At 39.4% G+C, this 22,059-nt stretch overlaps 1 pseudogene; it reads right to left on the bottom strand.

Moving 5' to 3' along the window:
* Positions 1-6,704: 6,704 nt before the first annotated feature.
* On the bottom strand, positions 6,705-7,102 carry LOC139032372 (cytochrome c oxidase subunit NDUFA4 pseudogene; annotated as a pseudogene).
* Between the last annotated feature and the right edge of the window lie 14,957 nt (positions 7,103-22,059).

The following is a 22,059-nucleotide window of genomic DNA, read 5'->3' as shown; positions in this document are numbered from 1 at the left end:
CACCCTGCAACCCTAAACCTAGGGCCACAGGAGGCACCAGCATGTCCGCACCTGCAGGTAAAAGCCTTTCTTACTGGAATCATTTCATAAAGTCTGAATGTGGTGACTGCTTCAGCAAATGTGCAGAAATCTACACAAAACTACACGGACCAGGGAGAATCAGGGAAAAACTGACTCCACCAAAGGAATGCTGTAAACCTCCCGTAACAGGCCACAAAGAAATGGAGATAAAGGAATTACCTGACAAATAATTCAAAATAATTACTATCAAAGTGCTTAGAAGTCTACAGGAGAACACAGACAAACAATAATATCAGGAAAGCAATACAAGAACAATATAAGAATTTCAAAAAAGGTAATAGAAAAGATAAAAAAGAACCAAAGAAATTTTGGAAATGAAGACTACAATGCCTGAACTGAAAAATTCAATAGAGAGCTTCAACAACAGACTTGGCTAAGCAGAAGAAAAAATTAGTGAGCACAAAGACTCAAATAAATAAAATTGTAAATGAAAAAGAACATGCTACAACTAATACTGCAGATACAAAGAATCAGAGAGATTACTAAGAACAGAAACACTCAATAGGGCAAGGAGAGTTTCTGAAACTAATGTTAAGAGAATTAGATAGTCACATGCAGAAAAAAGAAATTGGACCCTTGTCATATAGCAATCACAAAAACAAACTCAAAGTGGATTAAAGACTTAAACATGAGACCTGAAATCACAAAACTCCTAGAACACATAGTGAAAAAGCTGCTAAATACTGATCTTGGTGATGATTGCTTTTGGGGTATATGACACCAAAAGTATAAGCGATAAAATCAAAAGTTAGTGAGTAAGACTACAGCAAACTGAAGAACTTTTGCACAGGAAAAGAAGCATTCCAAAAATGAGAAGACAACTTGTGAAATGGAAGAAAGTACTTTCAAGTCATATATCTGTTGAGGAGTTAATTCCAAAAATATATAAATAACTTATACAACTCAATAGCAAACAACCAATGAAAAACTGGGCAAAGAAAATGAATAAAAATTTTTCCAAAAGAAACACCTGAATCATTAATAGGTACATGAAAAAGTGTTCCACATCACTAATCATTAGAGAAATAAAAATAAAACCACAGTGGGCTATCACCTCACACCTTTTAGAATGACTATCATTAAAAAGACAAGCAATATCAATTGTTGGTAAGGATGTGGAAAAAAGATCCCTTGTACACTGTTAGTGGATAAATGGCGCATCCAGTGTGGAAAATATGGAAGTTACTCAAAACATTAAAAATAGAACTACTATACAACCCAGTAATTCCACTTCTGGTTATACATCCAAAGGAAATTCAAATGGGAATTGAGAGAGATATATGCACGCCTAATGTTCATTGCAGCACTACTCACAGTAGCCAAGATTTGGAAACAATCTAGGTGTCCATTTGTTGATAATTACATAAAGGAGACGCGGTATGTATTTATTGATATGTATGTATATAGACAATATTATTCATCTATGAGAAGAAAGGAAATTCTGTCATTTGGGACAACATGGATTGACCTTGGGGACGTTATGCTCTGTGAGATAAGTCAACAGAAAAAGACAAATATTGTATTATATCACTTATATGCAGAATCTACAAAAGCAAAACTATAGAAACAGAGTATAAAGTTGGTTACCAGGGGCTGAGGGGAGAATGAGAAGATATTGATTCAAGTGTATAAACTTCAGGTTATGAGTAAGTTCTGGGGATCAAAAATCCTCAGATATAATCTCCTGGTGAATATAGTTAATAATAGTATATTTTATGTATGAGAGTTGATGAGAGAGAGGATCTTAAATGTTCTCACCACAAAAAAGAAATTGTAATCATATAATATGAACAAGGAATTAGCTATGGCTCAGATAGTAAAGAATCTGCCTGCAATGCAGGAGACCCGGGTTCAATCCCTGGGTTGGGAAGACCCTGGAAAAAGAAATGGCAACCCACTGCAGTATTCTTGCCTGGAGAATCCCATAGAGGAGCCTGGTAGGCTACAGTCCACAGGGTTGCAAAGAGTCGGACATGACTATGCCACTACCACTTCACTTCACTTCAGTGGTGGAAATCATTTTGTAATATATCAGTGCATCAAGTCAACACATTGCCCAGGCTAAATTTGCATAATAGACTATGTCAATTATATGTCAATAAAATTAGAGAATAATAAAAGTAAATGTTGTGCCCTAAGAAAGGAAAAGAGCTCCATGAACAGTAAGGACTTATTTAAAATACTGTACTTATTTAAAAGAAATGAAAAAGATGGACCTCATTCAAATGTCACAAGTGAAAAAAAAGAAAGTGGGTTCCTAAAGCCCCTTGTCTTGGGGTCCTGGTTAAACTTCCTGCATATAATGGTGCCTTGAGTCCTAACTAGGACTTTCATGTGTAAAATATTTGTAGAATTGGACTAATGATTACAGCCATGTTATGTAAGAGAGACTTTTATATATACGTGCAGCCAGCCAGAGTGTTTTCACACTTCAGTCATGTGAATGCTGGGGCAAGGCCCTCTGTGGTCCAAGGGATGAAGCCATGCCAGTTACTCTCTGCCCACAACAATATCCCCTCAGCTTTCCATAGAAGCTTTAGTTGAAATGAAAACATGGAAGGCAAAATACTTGTCAAAACTGGGGCATGCTGAAATGAAGACAAAACTGTTATTTTGTTTTTCTTGACAAAACGATTCTTTATTTTCTTCCAGTATATCAAGTTCTCACAACACTCAGCACACACAATCAGATCTTTGCAAATGCATGGAAGTAGAAATGTACAACGGGGAAAGAAGAAAGAAGAAGAAGGTGCTGGGTGAGAACTGCAGAGTGCGCTGTGAAGGTGAGAGCAGGAGAACCAGAGCTGAACCAGATGAAGAGCGGGACGGATGCTTCTCTCCTCCAGGATGGGGATGCCGCAGCTCCCGACTCCACGCAAAACCTGGGGTTATTGTCTTGCTGAAAGTTTTACTCTCCTTTTAGGTTCAAAGGATTCGTTGACAAAAGAAACCACTCATTACACACAAGCAATTCCAATTTTTTATAGAGGACTGCTTGGCTTAATTTCAATATACAGTCATTAAAAGAAAAGAAACAGTAGAAGTAACAACATATATGTCACCAGATTGGGCCAACAACCTACATCTAGATTTGAACAGCACAGAGAAGAACCTCATTAATTGGGGTCCCAATTAGGAAAGGGTCCCAGATAGTGTGTTCATCCCACAGGTGAGACTTCAAATTGCAGCTCTGGGGTATCCCACTTATAATCCCAGACCAAAAAGTGATATCATCATCATCAGTTTGCATGCAAAACTGCAGCTCTTGTTTTTCTTTAACTTTTGCAGTGAAGCTTGTCTCACCTTGTGAGTCATAAGACTTCTTAGACACTGGGACTGGTGGGGGAGGTCAGCCAAACCTCCAGTGGCTCAAGAATTCCAGGACCCACTCCCATTCGTGTGTGTGTGTGTGTGTGTGTGTGTGTGTGTTTCCACTTATTTTTATTAGTTGGAGGTTAATTACTTTACAGTATTGTAGTGGTTTTTGTCATACATTGACCTGAATCAGCCATGGATTTACATGTGTTCCCCATCCCAATCCCCCCTCCTACCTCCCACCCCACCCCATCCCAGTGCACCAGCCCCAAGCACTTGTCTCATGCATCCAACCTGAGCTGGTGATCTGTTTCACTCTTGATAATATACATGCTTCGATGCTGTTCTCTCTAAACATCCCACCCTCGCCTTCTCCCACAGAGTCCAAAAGTCTGTTCTGTACATCTGTGTCTCTTTTTCTGTTTTGCATATAGGGTTATCGTTACCATGTTTCTAAATTCCATATATATGCATTAGTATACTGTATTGGTCTTTATCTTTCTGGCTTACTTCACTCTGCACTCTGTATAATGGGCTCCAGTTTCATCCATCTCATTAGAACTGATTCAAATGAATTCTTTTTAACGGCTGAGAAATATTCCATGGTGTATATGTACCACAACTTCCTTATCCATTCGTCTGCTGATAGGCATCTAGGTTGCTTCCCATTCTTATCTAAAGTGCCACTGATTTGCTGTGCTTGCAGTCAGGCAAAGAATCCAAGCGGTGTCCAGGCAGGTCAGAAGCAGTCTTCTGTAGCCTGAACAAGACTTCCTCCATTTTAGTTTTCCTAACTTTCTTATATCCATTAACTTATTGGCAACAATAGTAGTAATCACAGATGTTCTACAAGGCACAATTCCTTTCATCTCTGAAATTTCGTAACTCTGGGTCCTCGCAAATTCTTACCTGAGGATTCTAAGAGAAAGCTAATACTGGAGACAGAAAGAGTAGGAAATAACATTTGAGTCCATAATACCTGAGTTCTTATGGGGGGAAATTATAGGCGGTACACTTTCAATATAAATGATCAACATGTCCTAGACATCCAAAGCAAAAACAAAACAAAAAAGAGTTCCTAACTGATACATGAAGTAGTTTCTACACCATTGGTTACAACACATAAAAATTAAGGGGCTGTTTCAAACAACACATGATAGGATTTATGGGGGACAGTCTATTCACAACAGGTGATGGAGATCTCTGATAAGTAGGGCTCCCACTTTTGAGAGGTTGGTCCACATAGCAGTCCCTCAGTGCGTTGTCACAATCTTTCAGTAAGTGGGTGTGATTATTAAAGTCCAGATAATTCCCAGTAAAATGTAGCAACCAATACTCTTGCAAATACAATGTATAACACATGAAATACGTACATAATACTTCGTTAACTGCATTATAATGCTATATGGTTCCCTGCCACCAGGTAGCAGTGCATTTAGTAATGCCTTCAGGGGTAAACAGAGGAGGGTTCGCAGGAACCCATTATCTAAACTTTTTTCATGTGTATGAATCCAGTTAAGTTGCTCAGTCATGTCTGACTCTTGGTGACCCCATGGACCGCAACACGCCAGGCCTCCCTGTCCATCACCAGCTCCCGGACTCTACCCAAACTCATGTCCATTGAGTCGGTGATGCCCTCCAACCACCTCATTCTCTGTTGTTCCCGCCTCCTCCTGCCTTCAGTCTTTCCCAGCATCAGGGGCTTTTTCAATGAGTCAGCTTTTTGCATCAGGTGGCCAAAGTATTAGAGTTTCAGCTTCAACATCAGTCTTTCCAATGAAAACTCAAGACTGATCTCCTTTAGGACAGACTGGTTGGATCTTCTTGCAGTCCAAGGGACTCTCAAGAGTCTTCTCCAACACCACAGTTCCAAAACAGCAATTCTTCTGCGCTCAGCTTTCTTTATAGTCTAACACTCACATCCATACATGACTACTGGAAAAACCATAGCCTTGACTAGACAGACCTTTGTTGGTAAAGTAATGTCTCTGCTTTTTAATATGCTATCTAGTTTGGTCATAACTTTTCTTCCAAAGAGTAAGCATCTTTTAATTTCATGGCTGCAAAAACCATCTGCAGTGATTTTGGAGCCCAGAATAAGGTCTGGCACTGTTTCCACTGTTTCCCCATCTATTTGCCATGAAGTGATGGGATCAGATGCCATGATCTTAGTTTTCTAAATGTTGAGCTTTAAGCCAACTTTTTCACTCTCCTCTTTAACTTGCATCAAGAGGCTCTTTAGTTCTTCTTCACTTTCTGCCATAAGAGTGATGTCATCTGCATATCTGAGGTTATTGATATTTCTCCCAGAAATCTTGATTCCAGCTTGTGCTTCTTTTAGCCCAGCATTTCTCATGATGTACTCTGCATATAAGTTAAATAAGCAGGGTGACAATATACAGCCTTGACGTACTCCTTTTCCTATTTGGAACCAGTCTGTTATTCCATGTCCAGTTCTAACTGTTGCTTCCTGACCTGCATGCAGATTTCTCAAGAGGCAGGTCAGGTGGTCTGGTATGCCCATCTCTTTCAGAATTTTCCACAGTTTATTGTGATCCACACAGTCAAAGGCTTTGGCATAGTCAATAAAGCAGAAATAGATGTTTTTCTGAAACTCTCTTGCTTTATCAATGATCCAACATATTTTGGCAATTTGATTTCTGGTTCCTCTGCCTTTTCTAAATTCAGCTTCAACATCTGGAAGTTCATGGTTCATGTATTGCTGAAGCCTGGCTTGGAGAATTTTGAGTTTTACTTTACTAGCATGTAAGATGAGTGCAATTGTGCAGTAGTTTGAGCATTCTTTGGCATTGCCTTTCTTAGGGACTGGAATGAAAACTGACCTTTTCCAGTCCTGTGGCCACTGCTAAGTTTTCCAAATTTGCTGGCATATTGAGTGCAGCACTTCCACAGCATCATCTTTCAGGATTTGAAATAGCTCAACTGGAATTCCATCACCTCCACTAGCTTTGTTCACAGTGATGCCCCCTAAGGCCCACTTGACTTCACATTCCAGGATGTCTGGCTCTAGGTCAGTGATCACACCATCGTGATTATCTGGGCCATGAAGATCTTTTATGTATAGTTCCTCTGTGTATTCTTGCCACCTCTTCTTAATATCTTCTGCTTCTGTTAGGTCCATACCATTTCTATCCTTTATTGAGCCCATCTTTGCATGAAATGTTCCCTTGGTATCTCTTACGTTCTTGAAGACATCTCTAGTCTTTCCCATTCTATTGTTTTCCTCTATTTGTTTGCACTGATCGCTGAGGAAGGCTTTCTTTTTTTTTTTTTTCCCTAAGTTTCAGACTATTTATTCATCAGTGTAAACCCCAACACAATACACCAACATGATTCTGTGCATTTAGAGGGGAAATATTTCCTGGTTAAGTGGAAAATTGTGCGGATGGCTTCTGGAAGACCTTCATTCTAAGCAGCTTTAAGTGAAATATTTCATTTAGAAGTCTGGACCTTCTTTCTTCAGTTTTCTGTAATCTACATTCACAGAGTAGAACTTGTACTGATCATTAGGACCTAGTTTGTTCCAGGGTTCTGGGTTATTCTTTCTGTCCCAACTGACATCAGGATTGAACAATGCCAGGCACGTGACATACAGTGCTGCTCCAGTCCCTCCTGCTCCAATAACCATGAAGAGGGGGATCAAGCTAGGATGCTTCTTGGCCTGACCGATGATCTGGCGGAGCATGGTTGAGACAGAGGCCTGGAGCCCAAACCGAGAGAAAAACTAGGCCGCAAGCCTGGAGATTAAGCACTCACCACCGAGGAAGGCTTTCTTATCTTTCCTTGCTATTCTTTGGAACTCTGCATTCAAATCTTTCCTTTTCTCCTTTGCTTTTCATTTCTCTTCTTTTCACAGCTATTTGTAAGGCCTCCTCAGACAGCCATTTTGCTTTTCTGCATTTCTTTCTCTTGGGGATGATCTTGATCCCTGTCTCCTGTACAGTGTAACAAACCTCCAGCCATAGTTCATCAGGCATTCTGTCTATCAGATCTATTCCCTTAAATCTATTTCTCACTTCCACTGTATAGTCATAAGGGATTGATTTAGGTCATACCTGAATGGTCTGGTGGTTTTCCCTACTTTCTTCAATTTAAGTCTGAATTTGGCAATAAGGAGTTCATGATCTGAGCCACAGTCAGCTCCTGGTCTTGTTTTTGCTGACTGTACAGAGCTTCTCCATCTTTGGCTGCAAAGAATATAATCAATCTGATTTCAGTGTTGGCCATCTCGTGATGTCCATGTGTAGAGTCCTCTTGTGTTTTTGGAAGAGGGTGTTTGCTATGACCAGTGCCTTCTCTTGGCGAAACTCTATTAGCCTTTGCCCTAGTTCATTCTGTAATCCAAGGCCAAATTTGCCTGTTACTCCAGGTGTTTCTTAACTTCCTACTTTTGCATTCCAGTCCCCTAGAATGAAAAGGACATCTTTTTTAGGTGTTAGTTCTTAAAGATCTTGTGGGTCTTCATAGAACCATTCAGCTTCTTCAGCATTACTAGTCAGGGCATAGACTTGGATTACCATGATATTGAATGGTTTGCCTTGGAAATGAACAGAAATCGTTCTGTCATTTTTGAGATTCCATCTAAGTACTGCATTCCAGACTCTTTTGTTGACTGTGATGGCTACTCCATTTCTTCTAACGGATTCTTGCTACAATAGTAGATATAATGGTCATCTGAGTTAAATTCCAGATTCCAGTCCATTTTAGTTCACTGATTCCTAGAATGTCGATGTTCACTCTTGCCATCTCCTGTTTGACCACTTCCAATTTGCCTTGATTCATGGACCTCACATTTCAGGTTCCTATGTAATATTGCATAGGCATTAGTAGACATTAAAATTCCTTGGGCTTTATCCTTTTGAACAAGATAGTATAACAACTGCATAGAACAAGCAGTGCAATCAAACGTGTCAGTTAAGGGTTAAGTTTGGTATAGCTTAAGTACTACTGAGTCATTAAACAAATGAAAAACATCTTTGTCATACATTAAGCTAAGTTCATGTGGTTTTAATATAGTAGGCATTCATATAGCATTAATGGTCAAGGCTTGAACTATATCTTTATCATTTTTGTGTAATCTAGCAGACAGATAAATTTTGTCTATGGAAAGCCAAAGAGAGGACTGACCTTGTTTGTTGGGCAGGTGAAGTGATCCTGAGGTCAGATCCAGCTCATGTTTCTCCAGCTGAAGATTCCCCAATATCTTTCTCCATGTTTTTTTAATTGTAGCTTGGGGTGTCAGTGACAATCCACATTACAGTCAGGCTTCCAAGAATAGTTTATTCATAAGAATAACAATGTGTTAATGGCACATGTTTCCATTTTTCCTGTCTGAGAGACATCATTAATATGGTATTTTCCTTCCCCTGTGCAATGACATCAGCAGGTACAATAGGACTGGAAGTATGCTTCACCCAGATTTCAGCTTCAACTGCATATATTTCATTTGTGGTTCTAAACCCTTTATCACCTCTAACTGTTAGTAAATTGGGAGGTTCTCCTTTTTGCATTTTGAAAATTACACACAAAAGAACCACAATTGGGCAATTCAATCATGTTTATTAATAAATAGATCATCCTTTCCTTAATTTTGTAAAATTACTTGAATTTCTCCTTGGTAATCTGGACCTATGATTCCCCCACAGACACAAATCCCCTTTAACACTAAACTGGAGCATTCTTTGATTAATCCAAAGTGTCCAGGGGCATTTTAATTCCAATACCAGTTGAGATAGCACATATCAATCCCTTAGTAAGTGTATGATCAGGTATAGAGTATGAATCCAGTCCAGCGACCTCAGGAGTAGCTCAGAAAGGAGCTGGTGATCTTGGGGTAATTTCCAAATACTCACTTGTTAAAGAAAAACTGGAGCTACAGTCTTGCAAGCAAAGTGATGATAGTATCAGTTTGCATCCCGCGATTATAAGCGAGAGCCTCCAAAGCTCAATTTGAAGTCTCACCCGTGGGTTGGATGCACCGCCCAGGACTCTTTCCCAATTGGAGGATTGTTCCCTTATCCCCATTAGAGTTCTTTGGCGGATGCCCCTCCAACAGTTCCTATTCAAGTCCTTTTAGAACTTTCACAGGGGACATTGCAGAGAGGAACCACAATGAAAGAAGGAGCGGGGTTCTAATCCAGCTGCCCAGCATGGCCTCAAGCAGGTCCCGAGCATCAGTGAGCTTCATTTTCCTCTCATGTAAGAAGAAACTGTGACTTTTTGACCTGCCTACCTCGGAAGTCTATTGTGGATCAAGGAGGATAACATGGGAAGTTTTTTGAACACCAAAGTACCATTCCAATGTCAGTATGAGAGGAGAGCAGGGGATAAGAATTTGCACCAACAAATGCCTCTTGGTCACTGCTGGACAGTGATCATCAGCTCTCTTAGATTATCACTTATCCCCAGGGGGCGTTAGGGAAAACTCAGGGCTCATACATCCTCTAATTCACTTAAGAATTTGGGTGCTGAAATTTATTCTTTAATGCTCAGCACATGAGAGGGGACATCCTCTCACAGTGTTAGTTATAGGGAAATTTATATCAATGCTGTCTTTCTTTTGCCCAAGCAAGCAGGAGAGTTAAACATGTTGTATCATCTTGTGTGTGCTAAGTCACTTCAGTTATATTGACTCTCTGTGACCCTATGGACTATAGCCCCTCAGACTCCTCTCTCCATAGGATTCTCCTGGCAAGAATACTGTAGTGGGGTGCCACGCTCTCCTCCAGGGGATCTTCCTGACCCAGGGATGGAACCCACATCCTTATGTCTTCTGCATTGATAGGCAGGTTCTTTACCATTATCCCTACCTCGGAAGCCTCTACCACCTTACATCACATCTTTAACAGGTCATGTCCCTCTGTATAGAAATGTTATATTATTACATTATAGAAAGTAGGAGTACATATTTATAACTGTAATATCAAAGGCTAAAGAAGATGTTTTTATTTTATTCTGATTCTCTGCTCCCTTTCTTTTCTGAAAGACCGATTGTGCTTGTAACAAGAAAAGGATGTTCTAAGAAAACACATGGACAGAGTCCCAAGTTTGCCCCTTTATTATCTCCAGATCTTAACTCCATCCATTGTTAATTTTCCTCACCAGTTTCAATTCCATGGTTCTCAGCAGAGTGCCAATATATTCTCCATGCATGATCCTTGGAAAAAGTTACGACTTTTCTTGATAAATGACAGAGCACAAAAGAAGTTTGAAAGAAGCCATCATGTGTACTTCTGTCATTAGTTCAAATTTTCTTTGTTTCTTTTAGGTACCAAGATAAAGGAGATTTGCAGTTAGGCAGTAGGAAAATAAGCAAATGGTCAAAAGGATTTTGGACTTTTAAATGATGTCTGTCTCCTCATGTGTGTTCTCAGTCAAATAGGGCAGGAAAATAAGCCCCAGGTAAAGTAATTGAATGGTTCTATGAAGACCTACGAGACCTTTTAGAACTAACACTCAAAAAAGATGCCCTTTTCATTATAGGGGACTGGAATGCAAAAGTAGGAAGTCAAGAAACACCTGGAGTAACAGGCAAATTTGGCCTTAGAGTACAGATGAAGCAGGGCAAAAGTTAATAGAGTTTTACCAAGAGAACGCACTGGTCATAGCAAACACCCTCTCCCAACAACACAAGAGAAGACTCTACAGATGGACATCACCAGATGATCAACACTGAAATCAGATTGACTATATTCTTTGCAGCCAAAGATGGAAAAGCTCTATACAGTCAGCAAAAACAAAACTGAGAGCTGATTGTGGCTCAGATCATGAACTCCTTATTGCCAAATTCAGACTTAAATTGAAGAAAGTAGGGAAAACCACCAGACCATTCAGCTATGACCTAAATCAATCCCTTATGACTATACAGTGGAAGTGAGAAATAGATTTTAGGGACTAGATCAGATAGATAGAGTGTCTGATGAACTATGGATGGAGGTTCATGACATTGTACAGGAGACAGGGATCAAGAACATCCCCATGGAAAAGAAATGCAAAAAGGCAAAATGGTTGTCTGAGGAGGCCTTACAAATAGCTGTGAAAAGAAGAGAAGTGAAAAGCTAAGGAGAAAAGGAAAGATATACCCATTTGAATACAGAGTTCCAAAGAATAGCAAGGAGAGACAAGAAAGCCTTCCTCAGTGATCAATGCAAAGAAATAGAGGAAAACAGCAAAATGGGAAAGACTAGAGATCTCCTCAAGAAAGTAAGAGATACCAAGGGAATATTTCCTGCAAAGATGAGCTCAATAAAGGACAGAAATTTTATGGACCTAACAGAAGCAGAAGATATTAAGAAGAGGTGGCAAGAATACACAGAACTGTACAAAAAAGATCTTCACGACCCAGATAAGCACAATGGCATGATCACTCACACTCACCTAGAGCCAGACATCCTGGAATGTGAAGTCAAGTGGGCCTTAGAAAGCCTCACTACGAACAAAGATAGTGGAGATGATGGAATTCCAGTTGAGCTATTTCAAATCCTAAAAGATGATGCTGTGGAAGTGCTGCACTCAATATACCAGCAAATTTGGAAAACTCAGCAGTGGCCACAGGACTGGAAAAGGTCAGTTTTTATTCCAATCCCTGAGAAAGGCAGTGCCAATGAGTGTTCAAACTACCACACAATTGCACTCATCTCACACGCTAGTAAAGTAAAACTCAAAATTCTCTAAGCCAGGCTTCAGCAATACATGAACCGTGAACTTCCAGATGTTGAAGCTGGATTTAGAAAAGGCAGAGGAACCAGAGATCAAGTTGCCAACATCTGCTGAATCATGAAAAAAGCAAGAGAGTCTCATAAAAATATCTGTTTCTTCTTTATTGACTATGCCAAAGACTTTGACTGTGTGGATCACAATAAACTGTGGAAAATTCTGAAAGAGATGGGCATACCAGACCACCTGACCTGCCTCTTGAGAAACCTGTATGCAGGTCAGGAAGCAGCTGTTAGAACTGGACATGGACCAACAGACTGGTTCCAAATAGAAAAAGGAGTACATCAAGGCTGTATATTGTCACCCTGCTTATTTAACTTATATGCAGAGTACATCATGAGAAATGCTGGGCTGGAGGAAGCACAAGCTGAAATCAAGATTGCCAGGAGAAACATCAATAACCTCAGATATGCAGATGACTTATGGCAGAAAGTGAAGAGGAACTAAAAAGCCTCTTGATGCAAGTGAAAGAGGAGAGTGAAAAAATTGGCTTAAAGCTCAACATTTAGAAAACTAAGATCATGGCATCTGGTCCCATCACTTCATGGCAAATAGATGGGGAAACAGTGGGAACAGTGGCTGACTTTATTTGGGAGGGGCTCCAAAATCACTGCAGATTGTGATTGCAGCCATGAAATTAAAATACGCTTACTCTTTGGAAGGAAAGTTATGAACCAACCTAGATAGCATATTAAAAAGCAGAGACATTACTTTGCCAACAAAGGTCCATCTAGTCAAGGCTATGGTTTTTCCAGTGGCCATGTATGGATGTGAGAGTTGGGCTGTGAAGAAAGCTGAGTGCCAAAAAATTGATGCTTTGATCTATGGTGTTGGAGAAGACTCTTGAAAGTCCCTTGGACTGCAAGGAGATCCAACCAGTCCATCCTAAAGGAGATCAGTCCTGGGTGTTCATTGGAAGGACTGATGCTGAAGCTGAAACTGCAGTACTTTGGCCATCTCATGTGAAGAGTTGACTCATTGGAAAAGACCCTGATGCTGGGAGGAATTGGGGGCAGGAGGAGAAGGGGATGACAGAAGATGAGATGGCTGGATGGCATCACTGACTCAATGGACATGAGTTTGAGTAAACTCCTGGAGTTGGTGATGGACAGGGAGGTCTGGCGTGCCGCGATTCATGGGGTCACAAAGAGTCGGACACAACTGAGTGACTTCAACTGAACTGAACTGAAAGTAACTGGATCTTTAGAACAACATAAAGAGGCGTGAGTACTCATGAAAATAAGCCTAGATCTCAGTCATAATTGATGCCTTTACTTGACTGCCTTCTGTTTATTTTGACATTCTCTTCATATATTCACATTTAAACCTCAGTGGAAATTATATAATGATGATATAAATAGTGGCAACGTGTATAAATGAAGCATAGTGTCTGGGTTTGAAGTCATATAAAATTAAACATGTATGGTGACGTGTCTGTGTTATGCCACGAATCACTATCATATAGTATGGTTCTGATACTGGATTCATATACAGCAATGCATGTCTACACTGAAAACGTGAAAAAGAATACCAAGCTGTTTGTAGGTTTGCAATTATTCAGATTTTCTTTATCATATAAACAACTTGTCTGAATAACTTCTATATACTCGTTCTTAAAAAATTATTTATTTGACTGCTCTGGGTCCTAGGTGCAGGAGGTGGGATTTTTCTTTGGGACATGAGAACTCTTAGTTGCAGCATGCAAAATCTACTTCTCTGACCAGCGATTGATTCTGAGCCCCGTGCGTTGGGAGCACTAAGTCTTAGCCACTGGAGCACCAGGGAAGCCCAGCTTCTGTGTATTCTTGATGAATAAAGACAAACTCTAGAAACCACAGCTGCCACACTACTGCAGAACTCTTTCAACTTCCAACTGCGCAGCCAAACCAATGCCACAAAAAACAACACCTCTGCTTACTGGTAGTTCAGTTCAGCCGCGCAGTCATGTCCAACTCTACGCTCCCATGGACTGCAGCACACCAGGCTTTCCTGTCTATCACCAACTCCCAGAGCTTGTTCAAACTCATGTCCATCAAGTTGGTGACATCATCTAACCATCTAATCCTCTGTCGTCCCCCTTCTCATGCCTCATTCTTTCCCAGCATCCAGGTCTTTTCCAATGATAACTAGGCACTCAAATATATTATACAAGAGCAGGTATTTTTTTTTTTTTTACATCTTTCTATAGCATGTCTTTGCAAAGTATGGGCTAATCCTCACTGAGATGTAGCAAATGACCACAAGATCATGTATTCAGTCCCCTATTTTATGTCACCACATAGCCATAGATTAAAATTTTCAACCATTAAAAAAAGTCAACCCAAATTTTTATCATTTAAGAAAACAAATCCTATTTGCCTAAATCTACAAGGGCAAACATTTTTACAAGGAACTATTTCAAACACAGAATGATTCCATAGGCACCATAAAAATAGCCACCAAATATGCAAGCTCTCTGACAAACTCAAAGAACAGAAAATCAAAACCAAAATCCAAAGCAATAATCAAAGATTCTTACTGCCTCTCTCAAGAAATTTACAAATTTACATTCAGTGCAAACTCCTCTTTATAAAAACAAAACAAAAAACATTGTTTTCATCTTATACATTTATTCTTCACTTCTTAAAAATGAAGCCATATTTATAATAAAGACATTAAAATAGAAAAAATTAATGATTTCTCTCCGATCATGGTTTTTCTCTTGTTTAAGATGGTTGAGATTTTCTGTTTTAGAAGAAAACAAGCACCCAAAAAGAATCTATGAGACTGAGAAATAAAATATTAGATTTGGGAATAGAGTATATAGTCCCACTCTTTTCAAAAACCTCACAGCTATGATCTCTTTGTTGACAACTGAGATTCCAGGAATTTAGGGTTTGGATTATTTGTATTCACTACTTAGTTTGTAAGGGAAAGCAAAAGAGGAAGGAGAAGAAATTTTGGCACATGTCCAGTCACAGCCTTCATGCCTACAGAATCCTGGTGTATGTTTCAGTCCAGGGAAAATGCCACCTCTCACCTAGATCCAGACCACTGGGCATTGGAAGCTGAGCTGCCAAAAAAGTGAAGAAACAAACGTCAGTGGTCACCAACTAGCTGCCACATCCTTCCAAAGTCTTCACATTCTCAAATATCATCCATGCAGATGTCTTCAGAGCATCTTAAAGAGAATATAATTAGGAGTTAAGGCATCAGTTGGGCTTGCCTCCTGACTCTTCTAAGATGACAGCACAGTTACAGAGCATGAGAGACAGCCCTCTTATAAAACTTCAGCTGCAGGAAATTCACAAGCACACAAATCACTCCACCGAGCACCTCAGAGTGATAGACATTGAACACACATGATGTATTGTTTCCCACATTTTTACTAGTAAATTCCCATAATGAAGAAGTGGCCTCGGGTTCTGGGTTCCAAGGACATTTCCTGGTGAGTTTCTTAGAACTCTGACCTATGAAGGGTAAAATTCTAAGCATCAGGAAAAGCTCCTACTTGTTGCGATAGTACAAACTGAGCCAGAACAATTCTGAGTGGAATTCACTTTCCACTCAGACGTCAGCACAGTTTCAGAAACACCATCAAGTTGAGTAAGCATGAAATGAAACTTCATTCTTGTTATGATTTTTAATTACCAACTTTGAAGATTTACTTCTGGGGAGCAACATAACATTTCAAAATGCTCCACATATATATGGAATTTAGAAAGATGGTAATGATAACCCTGTATGCAAAACAGAAAAAGGACACAGATGTACAGAACAGACTTTTGGACCCTGTGGGAGAAGGCAAGGGTGGGATGTTTCAAGAGAACAGCATCGAAACATGTATATTATCTAGGGTGAAACAGATCACTAGCTCAGGTTGGATGCATGAGACGAGTGCTCGGACCTGGTGCACTGGGAAGACCCAGAGGGATCGGGTGGAGAGGGAAGTGGGAGGGGGGAACCGGATGGGGAACACATGTAAATCCATGGCTGATTCATGTCAATGTATGACAAAAACCACTACAATATTGTAAAGTAATTAACCTCCAACTAATAAAGATAAATGGAAAAAAAAATGCTCCTTTGTCATACCTTAGAAGAAAGCAATGTCAAGAAGATATGAATAATCCTTAAACCTCAACATGTGTAAAACATCCTTCATCTCACCAAGTCCTTTAAAAATTGACCTCATTTGATTTCAAAACCCCCTAGGAAGAAGCCAGGGCAGATACTATTATCTCATTTTTACAGATGAAGAATCTGAGAAGCTCAGAGTGGCTAGGTAAATTGCTAACCCCCAGCCCACATTATAAACTGGAAAACAAGGACTTGTACTTCATCCTTACAACAGCATGGAATAGTAATAGTCCACTGAATCTCAACTTCCTTAACAAAATAATAGCAATAAGAAGAAAAAGAAAACTTCCATTCTTGACCTCTGGTGAGGTCAAGTTCTCACAAGCCACATCCAGTTTCAGAGTGTGTGCATTCTCAATCGCTTCAGTTGGATCCAACTCTTTGTGACCCTGTAGATTGCAGCCTGCCAGGCTCCTCTGTCCATGGGATTCTCCAGGCAAGAATACTGGAATGGGTTACTATGCCTTCCTCCAGTGGATCTTCCCAACTCAGTGATCAAACCCTCGTCATCTGTTTCTCCTACATTGCAAGTAGATTTTTTACCTCTGAGCCACCAAGGAAGCCCAGATTCAGAGTAAATCTACATATAGGCAAATTGTAACATTTTTGTTTAATTCATATTCAGATATTGCACAGAAAAATAATATTATCAAATGTTTATTGAGGGTTTGTGATGCAGTCAGTGTTTATGACAATAAGCTGAAAATTTACATTCTACTTACAATTTATGTTTTGCTGAATATTCATATCTATCAAACTGTATAGAATGTTTGATAAATTTATATGCATAAAAATATGTAGGTAAAAGATGTCGGTGACTGCATTTTTTTCATTTTTCATCTAAATATTTTGTAATCTTATCATAGAAAAATCAAAGACCAAAGGGATAAAAAAAATCTGCTACTCTGAATCCTAGGCTCTTCCACTGGGAACATGGTCTTAATAAAAAGAGTTCTAGACTTTCAGGCAGGAGACACAGATAGTAATATTAGATTTACCCCAACAAATATTTTTAGAAGATTCATTTAGTTCCTCACTTTCTGAATATGGTAAATATAAATATGGGCTCTTATCCAGAGGACAAAGAAGCTCAACAATCTTTATTTTCTTTTTTGTTTGGTTTTTGGGTTTTTTTTTTTGAGATTTTAATATTAAGGTACACATTGTACCTTTTTTTAAATTTTTTATTTTTATTTTTATTTATTTATTTATTTTTATTAGTTGGAGGCTAACTACTTTACAATATTGTAGTGGGTTTTGTCATACATTGACATGAAGCAGCCTTGGATTTACATGTGTTCCGCATCCCGATCCCCCCTCCCACCTTCCTCTCCGCCCGATCCCTCTGGGTTTTCCCAGTGCACCAGGTCCGAGCACTTGTCTCATGCATCCAACCTGGGCTGGTGATCTGTTTCACCCTAGATAATATACATGTTTCAATGCTGTTCTCTTGAAACATCCCACCCTCGCCTTCTCCCACAGAGTCCAAAAGTCTGTTCTGTACATCTGTGTCTCTTTTTCTGTTTTGCATATTGGGTTATCATTACCATCTTTTTAAATTCCATATATATGTGTTAGTATACTGTAATGGTCTTTATCTGTCTGGCTTACTTCACTCTGTGTAATGGGCTCCAGTTTCATCCATCTCATTAGAACTGATTCAAATGAATTCTTTTTAATGGCTGAGTAATATTCCATGGTGTATAGGTACCACAGCTTGCTTATCCATTCGTCTGCTGATGGGCATCTAGGTTGCTTCCATGTCCTGGCTATGATAAGCAGTGCTGCGATGAACATTGGGGTGCACGGGGCTCTTTCAGATCTGGTTTCCTCAGTGTGTATGCCCAGAAGTGGGATTGCTGGGTCATATGGCAGTTCTATTTCCAGTTTTTAAAGAAATCTCCACACTGTTTTCCATAGTGGCTGTGCTAGTTTGCATTCCCACCAACAGTGTAAGAGGGTTCCCTTTTCTCCACACCCTCTCCTGCATTTATTTCTTGTAGACTTTTGGATAGAAGCCATCCTGACTGGCGTGTAATGGTACCTTATTGTGGTTTTGATTTGCATTTCTCTGATAATGAGTGATATTCAGCATCTTTTCATGTGTTTTTTAGCCATCTGTATGTCTTCTTTGGAGAAATGTCTGTTTACTTCTTTGGCCCATTTTTTGATTGGGTCATTTATTTTTCTGGAGTTGAGCTGGAGGAGTTGCTTGTATATTTTTGAGATTAATCCTTTGTCTGTTGCTTCATTTGCTATTATTTTCTCCCAATCTGACAATACCATTCACCATTGCAACAAAAAGAATAAAATAGTTAGGAGTATATCTACCTAAAGAAACAAAAGACTTATACATAGAAAACTATAAATCACTGATGAAAGAAATCAAAGAGGACACAAACAGATGGAGAAATATACCGTGTTCATGGATTGGAAGAATCAATATTGTCAAAATGGCTATACTACCCAAAGTAATCTATAGATTCAATGCAATCCCTATCAAACTACCAACAGTATTTTTCACAGAACTAGAACAAATAATTTCACAATTTGTATGGAAATACAAAAAACCTCGAATAGCCAAAGTAATCCTGAGAAAGAAGAATGGAACTGGAGGAATCAATCTGCCTGACTTCAGACTCTACTACAAAGCCACAGTCATCAAGACAGTATGGTACTGGCACAAAGACAGAAATATAGATCAATGGAACAGAATAGAAAGCCCAGAGATAAGTCCACGAACCTATGGTCACCTTATCTTCGACAAAGGAGGCAAGGATATACAATGGAAAAAAGATAACCTCTTTAACAAGTGGTGCTGGGAAAACTGGTCAACCACCTGTAAAAGAATGAAACTAGAACACTTTCTAACACCATACACAAAAATAAACTCAAAATGGATTAAAGATCTAAATGTAAGACCAGAAACTATCAAACTCCTAGAGGAGAACATAGGCAAAACACTCTCCGACATAAATCACAGCAGGATCCTCTATGACCCACATCCCAGAATTTCAGAAATAAAAGCAAAAATAAACAAATGGGACCTAATGAAACTTAAAAGCTTTTGCACAACAAAGGACACTATAAGCAAGGTGAAAAGACAGCCCTCAGATTGGGAGAAAATAATAGCAAATGAAGCAACAGACAAAGGATTAATCTCAAAAATATACAAGCAACTCCTCCAGCTCAACTCCAGAAAAATAAATGACCCAATCAAAAAATGGGCCAAAGAACTCAACAGACATTTCTCCAAGGAAGACATACAGATGGCTAACAAACACATGAAAAGATGCTCAACATCACTCATTATCAGAGAAATGCAAATCAAAACCACAATGAGGTACCATTACACGCCAGTCAGGATAGCTGCTATCCAAAAGTCTACAAGCAATAAATGCTGGAGAGGGTGTGGAGAAAAGGGAACCCTCTTACACTGTTGGCGGGAATGCAAATTAGTACAGCCACTATGGAAAACAGTGTGGAGATTTCTTAAAAAGCTGGAAATAGAACTGCCATATGACCCAGCAATCCCACTTCTGGGCATACACACCAAGGAAACCAGATCTGAAAGAGCCACATGCACCCCAATGTTCATCGCAGCACTGTTTATAATAGCCAGGTCATGGAAGCAACCCAGATGCCCATCAGCAGACGAATGGATGAGGAAGCTGTGGTACATATACACCATGGAATATTACTCAGCCATTAAAAAGAATTCATTTGAATCAGTTCTAATGAGACGGATGAAACTGGAGCCCATTATACAGAGCGAAGTAAGCCAGAAAGATAAAGACCATTACAGTATACTAACACATATATATGGACTTTAGTAAGATGGTAACGATAACCCTATATGCAAAACAGAAAAAGAGACTCAGATGTATGGAACAGACTTGTGGACTCTGGGAGAAGGCGAGGGTGGGATGATTCAGGAGAACAGCATTGAAACACGTATATTATCTAGGGTGAAACAGATCACCAGCTCAGGTTGGGTTCATGAGACAAGTGCTCGGGCCTGGTGCACTGGGAAGACCCAGAGGGATCGGGTGGAGAGGGAGGTGGGAGGGGGGACTGGGATGGGGAATACATGTAAATCCATGGCTAATTCATATCAATGTATAACAAAAACCACTGTAATGATGTAAAGTAATTAGCCTCCAACTAATAAAAATTAAAAAGAAAAAAAACTGAAAAAAAAAATAAAATAAAATTCTGGAAAAAAAAAAAGAAACAAAAGACTTATACATAGAAAACTATAAATCACTGATGAAAGAAATCAAAGAGGACACAAACAGATGGAGAAATATACCGTGTTCATGGATTGGAAGAATCAATATTATCAAAATGGCTATACCACCCAAAGCAATCTATAGATTCAATGAAATCCCTATCAAGCTACCAACGGTATTTTTCACAGAACTAGAACAAATAATTTCACAATTTGTATGGAAATACAAAAAACCTTGAATAGCCAATGTAATCTTGAGAAAGAAGAATGGAACTGGAGGAATCAACCTGCCTGACTTCAGACTCTACTACAAAGCCACAGTCATCAAGACAGTATGGTATTAGCACAAAGACAGAAATATAGATCAATGGAACAGAATAGAAAGCCCAGAGATAAATCCACGAACCTATGGTCACCTTATCTTTGACAAAGGAGGCAAGGATATACAGTGGAAAAAAGACAACCTCTTTAACAAGTGGTGTTGGGAAAACTGGTCAACCACTTGTAAAAGAATGAAACTAGAACACTTTCTAACACCATACACAAAAATAAACTAAAAATGGATTAAAGATCTAAATGTAAGACCAGAAACTAAAACTCCTAGAGGAGAACATAGGCAAAACACTCTCCGACATAAATCACAGCAGGATCCTCTATGACCCACATCCCAGAATATTATAAACAAAAGCAAAAATAAACAAATGGGACCTAATGAAACTTAAAAGCTTTTGCACAACAAAGGAAACTATAAGCAAGGTGAAAAGTCAACAATCTTTAAAAAAGAAAAAAACAGTGAAGAAAATTTTAATGGTGAAAAGTCAAGTGGGAGTTGGAGGAACTTTGCAAGTAAAAAAATTTTGAATACTGTTAAGTGGATCTTAAAATGTCCCTACCCAAAACAATGCAATGGAAAATGTACTTTGTTTTCTCTCCAAGAGAGAGACCAGGGTCTTCCCTAGTTGCTGTGATCAGCACCAAACCTGCCTTCTCTGGATGACAGATGTTTTTCTTTGTGATGTCCAGCTCCTTAAGGTCTGGAAATCTGAGACTGAAGGATGAATTCAATAACCCCCACTTTAAATTCTCCTCCCCATCACACACACACACACCATTATATACCCAATTTAGGTGTCTAAGACTGTAAAGAATCTATCTACAATGCAGAAGCCCTGGATTCGATCCCTGGGTGGGGCAGATCCCTTGAAGGGGGAAATAACAACCCACTCTAGTATTCTTGCCTAGAGAATCCCATGGACAGAGGAGCCTGGCAGGCTAAAATCCACGGGGTCACAAAAAGTTGGACACAACTGAGCAACTGACACGTTCACAAGAATAAAACAGGAAAACTGCATTGACAATTTACATTTGGAAAAGGGTGTATTAGGGAACAGTACTGTTTCCCCATGTACTGCTTGGCAGGGACAGCAAGGACCCTCTGCTCTGCTAACTAAGGAAGTTTCTTGGTCAGCCAGTCTCACTGTCCCCTGTTCTGATCTTTCTCTTTCTTGTTTATTAACACCTTCATTCAGATAATATTAATTACATGCTATACAATTCACACATCAAAATGTATATTT

The sequence above is a fragment of the Odocoileus virginianus genome, chromosome 31, assembly GCF_023699985.2.
Source record: "Odocoileus virginianus isolate 20LAN1187 ecotype Illinois chromosome 31, Ovbor_1.2, whole genome shotgun sequence".
Taxonomy (NCBI): Eukaryota; Metazoa; Chordata; class Mammalia; order Artiodactyla; family Cervidae; genus Odocoileus; species Odocoileus virginianus.
This window is presented reverse-complemented; position numbering and strand designations above follow the sequence as displayed.